This window comes from Melanaphis sacchari, unplaced genomic scaffold, assembly GCF_002803265.2.
Source record: "Melanaphis sacchari strain LSU unplaced genomic scaffold, SCAv2.0 Contig108_pilon_pilon, whole genome shotgun sequence".
In the NCBI taxonomy this organism is placed as follows: Eukaryota; Metazoa; Arthropoda; class Insecta; order Hemiptera; family Aphididae; genus Melanaphis; species Melanaphis sacchari.
In genome coordinates, this window is record NW_020270415.1 from 88,072 (window position 1) to 102,852 (window position 14,781).

The window sequence follows — 14,781 nt, forward strand, 5'->3', positions numbered from 1 at the left end:
TTAGTATTATAAGTTTACCAAATCAGTTTTAATTTTAACAAAATATTACATCCATAACGTGATTTAAATTTTCAAGAAAAATTTCTTCAACCGAAAAATAATCTGTCAGACCGTTAATTTTTTATCCGACCTTGGACTTTAGTTTTATCTAAAATTACGTTAATTTATGTACACGTTGTTTATAAAACTTGTCACTTATTAATGAATTATTAGTTAATTATTAAGTAACTAAGAGCAAAACTTAGTGCTAGTTCATATCAGGTTACGGAAACTTTTGGTGTTTTGTATTTGATATACTAAATAAATAGCGAGAGGTCCGATCAACTAATTGTGTGCAATTTCTAATATGTCTTTATGGGTTTGTTTCAATTATCTCACTTTTTTTGTTTTATTCATTTTATTTTATTGGCTAGAAGCCTAAGCAGTCACTAAATTTTGGATATAAGAGTGGTAGTATAAAAAGGTATGTACAGAACTCTCTGCCTTCCTCAGCCACTACCGCCATTCTTACTCCCTCAGCCCATCACGTTCACTCGCCCTCAGCCGCTCAGCTTTCCTCAGCCACTATCGTGGCGGTGGAAGATTGAAGACCTGAAAGACCCGGTGATCAGTCCTAAAAGTTTAATAATGTGGCTGTTTTGATACGGTTTTAATTTCTGTGCAGCGGAGACAGAAAAAACGAACATTTAAAAAAGGAAAATAGAAGGAAATTAGATACACTTTCAAATGATAAAATAATAATTACTGTATTTTAAAATATTTATGAGCTGACGGTGAGAGGAGATTGGTTTGCTCATTGTTGTAGGTTAGGTATTTTATATATTATAATATAGTATAGGTACGACAGGGTACGTATTTGTTTCAATTTCTTAAAAATAGTTGTTAATATTTAAAATAATAATTGATTTATTTAATACTCATTGAAATGCACTTTTAATTCATGCTAATTTTATTTAATCTCTACTTGGATTTTTTCTTATTACTTTCATATTTTTAGAATATTTTTTTCTACCTCTCGAGATTATGGTTGACATCTGCTTATTGTTTTATCAAGTAAAAAACTTTTAGATACGATTTTACTTTTAAAAAGCATTATCATATAGTATGCACCTATAATTGTTGTTATTGGAAAACACGATGAAATTATTAACTGTGTTTAAAACCATGTACATGATTAAATAAAAAATATTAAAATAATTTTTTTATTTCAATTTAACGGATTCATTTTTAAGTCGATTGGAAAGGTTATTACAATAGTAAATAACCTAGTTGAGTAAATAATAATATAATTAATAAAGCTAACTATAAGCAATCATCAAAGTCTAAAACTATTGTTAATATTCACTTTTGACACTGATTATATTTATCTAAATCAGCTGTCAAGATAACGTCATGTGGGTTAAGAGATATTTGAGATGTCATATAGTATGACACATACCAAATAATCGGTATTCGGTATTTATGACAAAATATTACGTATTAATTGACGGCGTGCTATGTAGGAAATTAAGGCCATTAGATTCATGATTTTTCAATTTTCAATTTTATAATCATTATAAATCGTTGATCCTATGTTGGGATGAAACCATTTTCGGTTGAAATGAACTATTTTTTTTTCAGCTACCTGTAATAACTATTTTTGGCCAGTATATTTTTGGTTATTTACTCGTGTAAAATTATACCTACGAAAAAGATAAAATAAATATAAAATTGGTATGCTTAATATATAAGTATACTTACAATTATTTAAATAAATATCGGTGAATTTTTAACACGAGTACTTATGTGGCATAACAGAAAATTCTTTATATACCATAGACAGGTATAATATTTTAAGAAGATGATAATCTCATATCTAACGTAAATTTCTGGATTTAAAACAAGTTATACAGTTGACTCACGATAATTCAAACTTTCAATAATTCGAAACTTTCGGTAATTCGAAGTAAATGATCGTTCTCTTGAAAATCTCGTGGTAATTCGAAATTAAATTTTGGAAAAACTGGCTATTAACACGTGAGTTGTGACAATTCGAAATTTATTCACCAAATGTATTTCTTATATTCTTTTTGTCAATAATTTACTATACAATCGTGTAGAAATTTAGCTTATTATTTTCTACAACTATGGAATTATTATCGTAAGAACCAGAAGAACCTTATCGTAAGCATTTTATTTATTAATTGTCTGTTAATAATAATTTAATTTATATAGTATAATTATATACATAGTTTAATTTACATTTTAAAAACAATAAATCACTTTAATACTTCCTAATTTCCTAAAATATTTAATAATTATGCATGTACAATAATAAAAATATAATTTTTTTTCTTAACTCTCAGTAATTTTATTTATTTATTTTTTTGCTTTTCGTTATTTAGAATTTCTCAGCAATTCGAATTCTCGGTAATTCGAAATTTTTCAAAAGTCCCGTCAACTTCGAATTATTGAAAGTCTACTGTACGTATATCATTTTGACGATCAATTAATAATACAACTTTACGATCAAAATAGTGTATTGGCTAAAAATGGTTATGACAGAAAGGCCGAAAAGTCACTGATCAAAGGTTCATTTTGGCCTAAAAGTGTTTTATACCTTATAATATTGTATTTGGTTATTTTAAATAATAATTACTACTGCTATTAATATTGATTTAAGAATATACTAAAATCAATGCTATTACGTAATAATGAATGCCTTGCCTAAATATCGACTAATTAATTTTGTTATTAATTTATTTTAAGATAAAAATATTAAACGACTAAGTGACTATATATTTATACTTATGTAAATAATATATTCAATGTAGGTAGATAATTTATTATTGTGAAATAAAATTTGGAAAAATTAGAAAAACAATATTATAAATAACATAAAAATATATGGTATAACTATGATATATACATTATACGTAGTGTAATATTCATGTGTAACATGTACAATTTTAAAATTAAAACATATATTTTTTCAAACGTAATTAGTTATACTTATCAGTTTTCAAGCGTATTATTTTAATTTATTTTCTATATTACTTTATTAAATTCACGTATATATACACGTGCTTGCACATTTTTAAAAATTTAAACGAAAGTCATTGCGTTTTATGTCTATGTCATTAATATTTGTGAATGGTCGCATAAAATAATCAGGTTTCAGTTATTATAATTACCTATATATCATTTTTTTTTCAGATCGTTTTTATAATAGAAATATTATAAATCATAAAATATTTTCATTTTAATAGCGTTCGGGATTCATCGAATTACACTGAAATTGAATTAAATAAAAAAAGGAAAAGTGATATAGTAATAATAATTACGTGTAACAGTGATGATAAAAATTAACGACGAAATACAAAATGAGTTAATCAAAATAATAGATACAGCGACAGTGGTTAATTACATAATTAACTATTAAGCCATTATAGTCATTATAATCATAATTTTAACGACAATGCATCGTCTATTACAATCGTATGTACAGCGTATGGAAATACGTTTGCATCTATATTTACTTTGGATTATATTTAAGTACGCATTAAAAATTAAATTAATTTTTTTCAATTACAACCCATTTGTTTCGGACGTTAAGGACGACATTATGTTGTTATTGTCTTATTATCAATCGACAGATTATTAAATAGTATGTAGATCTATTTTTAATTAAAATGGTCTTTAAGATTAAATTGAGACTTATGATATTTAACCTTCATATTATTATTACGTTTATTACAATACTGCTTAAAATACATTACTCATATATTTAATGGCTTGTCATTAATAATAATTAATGTATAATAAGGATTTTTGATTTCCAATTTCATTATTGTGATTTTTAAACGTTACTATACAGTAATTATTATTTATAATATTCAATGAATACATAAATACTACATATAATTATTTATATTATATTATTAAACGTGTGTATTGCACAATAAATAAATAAAATATATTAAGTCCAAAACAAAGCGAACATTGTTATAATCTTATCGTCGTGGGTTTTTTACGCGCCATCTACATACGAAAACAATATGATTTTTTAGTAAAAACATCTGTGTTTCTAAATCAAAAACTAGATGGCAGCACAAAATTATGTTGCTTTCTAAAGTCAGACCCCTACTAACATTGAGTAATAAAATAATACCTAATTATTTTTAATAATTATTGTCAATTAATTTAAATACTTAGGCATTTACTCCGATAAACGTCTAACTTGGGATACTCACATAAAAACTAAAATGAATATATACTTAAAATTAAAATTTCATAGTTAAAGACACTTTCTTTGCTCCAACATCTCACTCAATAATAAAATTATATTTTATAAACAAATAATTCATTTTGTGATAACTTATACAAATCTTGGGATCGACTAAAATCTCAAGTTTGAAATTATTTCAATCTTTCTAGTCTTCAAATTTACGTTTATTAATCAAAGGTCCGTGGTACGTTAGCAACAAAACTATTTTTAATCATCTCGAAATGTCTACTCTCTCTCTGTATTTGTTCCCATCTACTATAAAAAATTCCACTCCAACACTTAAGCCCATTCAAATCTCCTAATATCAAATAAAATTTCTCTCACTCTTTCACGTGATCTTCCTGCCGCTTAGATCGTAATTATTCACACAATCTTCTTAACATATAATTGGATGGAGAAACATAGTAAAAACCCTTTGAAGTCCTGTAAATTGTAATTTGTATTTTTTTTCATACAGATTGTAAATATTCGTTTTAAAAATAAATAAAATAATGATCGTTGTTTGCATAAATAAAATTAAGTTTATTAAAAAATTACCAGATGTATAATTTACATGTCATAACTTTTAAAATCTGTATTTTTCTTTATACGAGTGTACTTATAGAAAATAATGTGATCATATATTTTTAATCGTAAATCATATGTGATGTTTCAATGAGAATTAGTAATTTATGTAATATGTGTGATGGAAGACTAGAATAATAGTAAAAAAAATTATTTTAAAAGTTTTAAGGACTAGATATTTGCATGTTTAAAATATAAAATCAGTTATAGCTGATATGACAGTAAAATATATAGTAAGTAAAAATTAAAAACTACATCTTTTCGGGAAACGGTCATTACAAACGGTAATTTTATTATAATTGTTTCATAAATTTTTTCAGATACCTACTTTAAAATAAGAAAAATGTAAAATAAAATATTTTTGGGATTAATCAATGTAGAAGTTTTTTTTACTTGGTACCTAGTGTAAAAATTGAGAACAATTGACAAATTGATATATTCCCTTTTAAACAACGTCGCATCGTTAAATATCTACGTTGATAAAATATCTATTAACATTTGTATAGGTAATGAAATTTAAATCACACCTACGGCTGTTGTTAAGTAGGTGTACTTTGAAAGAAACTACTTGACAGTTATTTTAGAAGAGAAGTGTTTTAAACGGAACGCGAATTATCAGACTGCTTCAGTTGCAATCTACTATTTCATTGGAGACGACTGTTTTTAGTATATCCATCAATTATAATAATTTAATTATATTAATTAGTTATTATTTAAGTAAATAAAATGTCCTAATTTTGTTTGTTGCTTAGCAAAACTTCCTTATTTAATTAACAATATCAAAATATTATTACATTTTATCGTATTATATAGATGTTTTATACCTGCAGGTTGTTTATAAATGTTCAACAGGTTTGTTACTAATTTAATTATTAAAAAAAATATAATTATGAAACTTTTGAAGTTAACTATCGGGTTCTTAGAAAGCATTTACCATAAAATTATATAATCTATAGTGTGAAAAATAACCGACAAGCACTCATACCTAGGTAGGTATACATGTTATTATTGACTGCTAACATATTGCATGTAATTTATTGATTATAAAGTATATTGAAAATATTTATAATTTATTATGCATTGCAACATTTTAAAACTAGATACAACCTTCTAACAATCGCGATGTAGAACAATAATTAGTCGGTTGGTAAACTGCGAGAGTTGTGAGTTGTGACCTCGGTGTTTTAACATAATTTAATTAGCTCAAGTAAGCTTCACAGTATGAAATATACTTGTATACACGTATGTTAAATTAAAAAATATATTTATTAGTTTGAAAAAATAGCGTATAAGCAATTGTAAACAGTATACTGGCATAATGTAGCTATATTGATTATTTAAATATTTGTTTTCGTGTTTTATTCCTTTACTTATTTCTAATAGTTTAATAATTATAATATATATTATAATATTATTAGGAAAAAAAATGTATAGTTTAAATTTATTTATTGTATACCTACTATTTATTAGTAGTATTTGTAATAAATGTAATTATTTTATCGATTCGTAAGTATCTTTTTAATAGTTATTATTATAATGTATGGGCGCATGGCCACAATATTTTAACTCTTCAACTAAATCGTTATGTATGATGCACCATGTACAATGCACCTACTCATAGGTAGAGTAGCATAGGTACATCAGATATTATATAGCATAATCTTAGTATATTGTATAGTACCAATTTGTTGCGAGTTGAAATATACTTTAATACAACTGCAGTGTGTTATCATGAAAATACTGGATTTGATTATAATTTATTAAATTTGTTTCTCAAGTTAAATAAAGTAGTGAAATTTATTCGATATGAAATTATATTTTAACTGTGCACACTGTCTATACATTACTTATGCGAGTATTATAACCAGTGTAGAGCTGGGTAATGTTGAATTTTAATCATATGTTTTAGCAGCGGTTGTGGAAATTTCAACGTTCAAGAAAACAATTTGATTTAAGAGGGTGATTTTAATATCACGAATATATATATGCGATAAGCACACACGTATACACACACAATCGCAGCAACGGCGCACGAGCTCTCCATAATGCGTCGGAAGCGCATTTCCCGCGCGTCAACTGCATTATATTATGCAACAGCGCCGAGCACTGCAGCGTGGTTTATGACAGTGCATAATATTACACGATCCGATGTTGTATTGATTATTTTCAATTTCAATACAACACCCAACAGGTCGTTAAAATATCATTCGCGCGGAGACCGTGTGTTCTCACGCAGTCAGACACCTGTAAGAGTATATATATCCGGGTCTCCGTGTACACTATTATGTATATATATATATATAATATATATGACCAATTAACCAGAGGACTGGTTTTGTTTGGTTATTTTAAATTACAACTAATATCTACACTCCACAGCGATGATTTATCGGCTGTACCGACTGCGGTCGCGGGATGTTATGCATGCACTCTAGTTGAAAAAAATAAACGATAGGTGCTTGAGAGGCTGAGAACCGCACATGAGTAATTGAGGAGACCATCATTACAAACGATGTGGAGTGTGCGAAATCGAAAATATGATACACGTACCGTTAAACGGGGTTATTGGAGCAGTTTTAAATTTTAATCAAAAATATTGTTATACCCTATGGAAGTACCTACAACATTTATGCGGGGCGATTCTTTCAACAATAAATACTGGTGAGAATACATTTACGTTTTTTAAAAATATTTTTTTTTTTACATAACTATAATATGAATTCGTTAGAATACAAAAATGTATTGTACGCAAAATATTTTCTATGTTAATTTATATTCGAAATAATGAATTTTAGCTACTAAAAGAATCGATTTGTGTAAAAAACATAAGACTCGTTTAAGAATATCATATCGTATAATTAAATATTATGTATTTTCGTATTTTCGTACTTTCTATTTCATTTTTGTCACCCACATATCCTGGGTGTCGTCGTAGCCTGCTTCGTGCAGGCATCTAACTTGGATGGGGGTCGGCGTGAGCTGATTACTGTTTACTATGAAATCATTTAAATCTGATTATCCACTATAACAAAGATTGTATAATCAGACAGACATAATTTGGCTTAAATGTAATTATATTGTGTGTTCAAAATATATTCACTCGAAAGAATCTAGAAAATTATTTTGTTCAATCGACGAATTTGTAAAGAAAATATTCGAACGCGGACGATAACGATAGATTAAGAAGTATGGTAATACGACATTGCAGTAAAGTTAAGGCGTGTGATGACTGATGAGTAAAACAATAATAAATCGAAAATGATAATTTGCACGAGATAAGGGACGTTTACAATAACATTAATTACCACAACACAAACTAATATTACTTAATTAAATCATGTCTTTCTTGTGTGGTCCGAAAAAGCCACAGTAGCGGATGGGTAGAGCTTTTTCATAAATTTATTATATTTAGTGTTGTGCAAAGATAACCAAAAAATTATCTACACAAGATATTAGATAATTCAATACTTATATTTTGCCATAAATATAATAATTAATAGCATATGTTATACATAAGTTTAAGTTATTTCACTCGTTAAAAATTCTCATGTTTTAAATATAATTAAAATAGGGTATACCCTGCATCTGTGTTTATAGACAATGAAAAAGACATTACAAAATAACTAGGTTTAGTTAAACAGTAAACACGATAGTGAACATAAAATTAAAGTAGAATAAATAGACTATTTGCCTATAGTTTAAAAAAGTTAACACCTCAAAAAAAAAAAAAAAATTATCACAAAAATTATTTTGGTATATTTTATTTTGGTTTCTTGGATAACCGTTTTATTTAAATATAGATAAATAAATAGATGTTTTAAACTATTTTTATTTGTATAAGATAAATTATATGTATTTGTATCTAGATAATGCACAGCACTGATAAATTCACATTAAATTTCGAGTCTGTTATTTTCCACAAAGCGTAATATTATGATATCAAACAGAATACAATATATTATTATGTTGCATATACTCACATAATACATATTATATGTTATATATGATTTCGCGTCGCTTTTTTTTTTTATTATCATTGCCGATTTATTGGTCGAGCATACGCGTTACATTACTTTATTGTTTATTGCGCCGGTATAATGAACATACCGATTTCCTAACGCCTGTTCACGCGTGGACCATCCAAGCGCGCAGTGCCAGTGCAACTTTTCACACCGGAAATGATCTCTCATAATATGTACCCATATCGTATATCGGACAGGTATAACCGTGGCGTTTTCTTGCAGCGTTGTAGTAAAATGCGATGTACGATTATGATTTATCAGACGCCGGAGATACAGTTCGTACCTATATTATATTTTAATACAATCGCATGTGCGACGTGTGCAGTGCAGCAGTGTGCTTGTCGTCCGGTCGCACTATATTATAATATATAATATTATATACGATGATATTATATCCACCTATATGTTATACTAATATATTATATACGTTTATGGTTTGCAATGGTTTGTTGTAGTGTGCCAGTCCGACGCATAAAAATGTAATAATATTAGATACCGATGGGTATGCGGAAAGTCACCTATATAACGTCGGTGAACGATTTTTCTCCCAATGATTTATCGACGACCGGACCCGAGGCCAAAATATCGAAATTCAACGAGTTGATTAATAATTGCATTATTATAGCATTGCGAAAATCAGACGTTGTCGAGAGTCGATGTTTGAAAGTTCCACTATACACATAATAACACCTACAACCTACTATAGATATTATATCAACAGAATTCCGCAAGAAATGCATGCACACCTATACAACACAATTATTATTAGTCTGCACACTAATCAGATTTGTCAACTAATTTAAAACAAATCTAAATAACCGCAAATAATAAAACTTAATCTTAGAGGTAAGATTGACAAAAAGGCAATGTAGACACGTGCTATAGAGGAAAAAAATTGTTTGCGTGTGTCGTATACTCGTATAATTTTATTATGTTAAATGAATTGTTGAGTATAAAATTATTAGTTTTTTTTTTTATTCTCAACATATTTTTTATTAATCTAATTATAATTTTAAATTTTGATTTCGATCGATTAAATAATACGGTACACAAAATAATAAATTATTAATTAAAATTAGAAATATTCACATGGTTGGATTAGCAAATTATTGCTTAACTTTCCTGATCTTGAAAACCAGTCTTATATTTTTTATAAATATTTTGTACTTAATTACAATAAACAGATTTTTTAAGTTGATTTTAGAGCGTTAGAACCAATAAGTTGCATATTCCTAAAAAAATTGAAATTGTTCACGATAAGATATCAACATTAATGAAATAATACTCTGTGATCTATTTATTCTATCATAGAAAATTTTTAAAACAAATTCACTGTCTGGGTTTATTGTTTAATAAGCTATTTATTTTTCTATAAAAAATGAATAAAAACGCACTTAAAAATAATACTAATAATTTATTAAATTAATGATTAATTTATAAGCATAAACTATTTTGTATTTTTCATAATTATTCGTTAAATTGTGTTTAAAATTAAAGTATGTATATAATATAATATTCATCTAAGTAATTATAGTTTTTAGCGGCATGCGAATGTGTTTGTTTTGTGTGATACAAATTTATCATAAATGAAATATAACGGTTACCAATATAAAAAATCTGTAATAAACATTTTATGTAGGTACTCTCTACTTTCTAAAATATCATCTATTAATACAAAAAATACGGGATAAATTTAGTACATATTTAAGGTAGGTAAATTTATTGTTTAAAAGCTATTAAGTAATAAGTATTGAGTATTGATAAAAACTGAAATATATTTCTTATTTATTTTATTTTAAAATGTTGAGCTAATTTAAGACATTATATTTTCATATATAGATGTACCTACAATTTACTTAACTGTATGTTCATTAGTTTTTTTTACTGTATATACTATTTAATATTTATAGATTATAGGTATCTTTAAGATTATAGGATTTGAAAACCGCACTTAAAAAAAAAAAAACTGACTTTAACTGCAGTTACCTGGTATGCTGTATCATTCAACTGTAAAACCATTGATTGTAAGTTATCATTGCACATCATACATTTAACTGCACATGCATTGTAGTGTTACAGGTGTGAATTAATTATACATGTCGGGGGCGTTCGTTTTCTATTCTCGTTCATCAATTAACTGCGGACTCACGGTGTTTTAACTACAGTGTTAATTTTCAAACGTTGGTAAGTACATGTTATTTTGTAATTATGGTTTTTTTTTTTTTTTATAACAACGGACTTAATGATAAAATATTATTAATTGGCACATAAAAGTAAAGTTTATCAAAACCGAATTATAATGACCGCGGTTTGAAAAAAAATGTGATCACTGATCATAATATATGATTTGTGTGATTGCCGTAATGATTATAATTCATAATAATATATAATATATTTAACTAATATATTCGTTCAACAAATTTATGAAACGGTTTACATTATGTAATTAAATGAAGTGATTATTTTCTTTTTCCAACTCGGTATCATGCATCATTTGTTCTACAGCTGTTTTGTTATGCAATTATAATATTTATAAAATGAAAATAATTTTACTAACAAATATATTGTAGTCATTATTGATTCTGTTTAAGTAAAAAAAAAATATATTACCTTCCTCGTGTATGGCGCATATCTTATAGAAATAATGATAATAATAATATAATTAATATATAAACATAATATTTAAATTTTTATTTTTTCTACCTACATGGCTTTATACAAAGTATTTCTTTACTATTATTTTCTCAATAATTATTACTCAACGTTTTTGGAAATATTTTGTTATACGAGTTGAAGTAATTAAAAACCGACAATATTTTTGAAAAACAAATTATTATGATTATTATTATTATATTTTTTAAACATATTAAATTTTTGAATAACTGCATGTTTTATTATTCCAAAGCTGAATATTTTTTTAATAATATAAAATTATAAAAATAGAATATAAAATTTATTTAAGTGGTTTATTATTTATGACAGGAGGCTTAAGAATGTAGCTGGCATAACTAAAAAAAAAAAACCACTAATATGTATTAAAAATATCCTGATATATGCATGAAGTAATACAAAAACATTTTGATGGTATTATTTTATAACTATTTGGAATATTTCTTTTTTTCTTTTTTTTTAATCATATAATTTCCATATCAATGTCATATGATCTTGAATAAAAACAATATCATAAGTCAATAGAGATAGGTGTCGACTGCGAGGAGCACAATTCTATAATATCGCGTGGAAAGCACACGTTATTTAAACAAATTTATTAATATACAAACATTTTCTTTTTATTTCTTCAAAATAGTTAAAGTTAATGCACTACAAAAAAATACGACCAGAGAAAAATGAGCTGCGATACCAATGTTTCGGGTGGCCAAATTTCACAAGGGAATCCATAATTTTTTGGCGCGTAAATTAATTTTAAACCTGTTGTTATACGAATATTTTTATTTGTCCTTTATATTTTAGTAAATAAGTATTTTTGAAGAAATAAAATAGATATTATTATAGTAGGTACATGCAATTTATTTATACAAATTAATAAATATAAAATATAAATAATATAAATAATAAATAAAAATAATTAAGTTTTATAGAATATTAATTGTCATTGTCATCATCACTTGAATTGTCGTCGGGATTTATGGTAAGAATGATGGGTTTCAAAATGTCGTCCCTTAGCTATTCCTTTGTCAAATCTTCGTCTTGGAATTGTATACAATGTTCACTGCATTTTGCCCAATCTTCTTTAGTCACCGTATCTAAGGCATTATTGACCAATATTTCTATGTCTATAATTTTGAAGGAATGATTTTTTTCAGCGACTTCTTCCTTCACTTATGTCCAAATCATTTCTATAGGGTTATACTGGTAGTTATATGGTGGCAGTCTCACCACTTCATGATCCATTTGTACAACCATCTCGTCTAATTTAATTTTTTTTTTTTTTTTGGCATCGACAGTTTCACTTTTTCCCGTAGTTCGCACAATGTTTCTTCGGGAGTAAATGGTATTGATTTTTCTTGTAGCCATTTTTGAACTTCTGCCTTTCTAGTATTAATCTTAGGGTAGTCTTCAGCTAACATTGAGTGGTATGAGGCATTGTCCATGACTATAATACACGGTTCCTCCAAATTACTTAACATATTACGGAACCATTTTTCGAATACTATGTCGTTCATTTGTGAATGATAGTCTCCGGAACTACTTGACTTGCACCGAATTACCAGTTTGGCATTTTTAACAAAGCCAAATGACGGTAACTCGGCATGGAACACAATGAGTCTACCGCCCTTCCCTAGGGGTACCTTGAGCCCTTCAGTATTATCTGAATTTTGCCAAATGTATCCATGAGTATGGTTTTGGTTTAACCACGTCTCATCCAAGTAAACTACCGGTCTCGAATCGTTATTACGTCGAAACGCATTAATTTTTCTTAAACATTTTACTCGAGAAGCAACAATGTCATTTCGTTCCATCAAAAATTTACGTCCATCATTACATTTTGTATTTAAAATCTAATTTTTTTAAAAGAACTTTCATGGACGATTTTGAACCCGGATAGTTGGTTTTTTCACGCATTGCTGCCAATATTTTTGCACTTGTAGGAAATTGATAATTGTCGTAAAAACTATGAACGGTTCTCCTAACAACTTCGTTATTAAAATGATCTAGATTAGTAGTATACACGATAGTTCTCAAATTTGTATTATTACTTTCTTACCTGGTCACCATTAAATATTCATCAGTTAGTCACAGTAGCGCGGTGAAGAAGTTTGGAAAGGCCATGGCTGATGGTTTATATAAGGATAAAATTATCTGTAAGACTATAACATATCAATTCAGTTGTACCTATATATAATATAATCTATAATAATAATCAATTTATTTTTTTCAGTATAAATTCTATAATTCATAAATTTTTTTTACAAATGTTTATAAACTATATTTCCTATTATAAACACAAATATTTATTATACTTATTATAAATAGATATTTTCATAAAGTTAAAATTAATCAAAGTAATCGAAAAATGTAATAGGTATAAACTTTTTATTTAAAAAAAAAATATTTTGAATAATATAATAGAACAACATTATACATGTCTATATTATGTATTTTTATACGAGCTATAATTATTGTTTATTCTTATTTTGCTGTCAACAGAAAACCATAATATAGGTACATGTTCACAAATATGCAAGCATGTATAACAACTAACACGTAACAACAATGATAATATTATTATAAGCCCATCTCATACAATTTTATTACTTTAAGGAAATGAATTGTTTATTTACTATGTTATGTATTGAAATATTAAAACGAATAAAGCTACTTCAAAAGCTTTCATAATATTACGATAGATATTTTTATTCCTTCAATTCAGGTATTTTTTTCATGTTCTACACATTTTATGTTTTATTCAAAGTTTAGTTTTTATAAATAGTTTTATCTGAAGCCGTGATCTATATAATGAAATGACATAATTGTTTTGTTTCGATTTTCGAACCATTCATTACTTTATAGACTTCAGTGTATGATATTTTAACTATTTTAAGACACCAAGTTGTACATTTTGTAATGATTTATATAATCCATACAATACGATAGTAAATAAAACTTTTTTCGTGAACAACTTTTAATTTTATTAGTTTTTTTTTAACAAACATTTTTTGAAAAAATTAAAAATGAATACACATTTTACAATGAAAAAAAAATGTAGCATTTTTAAAGTCCGACGGCTTCGGTCGAGAGGGAGAGGGGTGAGAGTTAGGGGATTGCGGACGCTAGTTACATCGGATACAACACGCATACCGGAATACTCGCTTAATGCTCTTCCAAGCCGCTGCCAATTGCCGACGGCGAGGGGCGGGTTCCGGCATGGTGGCACTCGGCTCAAGCCTGCAACCGACCAGCTCTCCA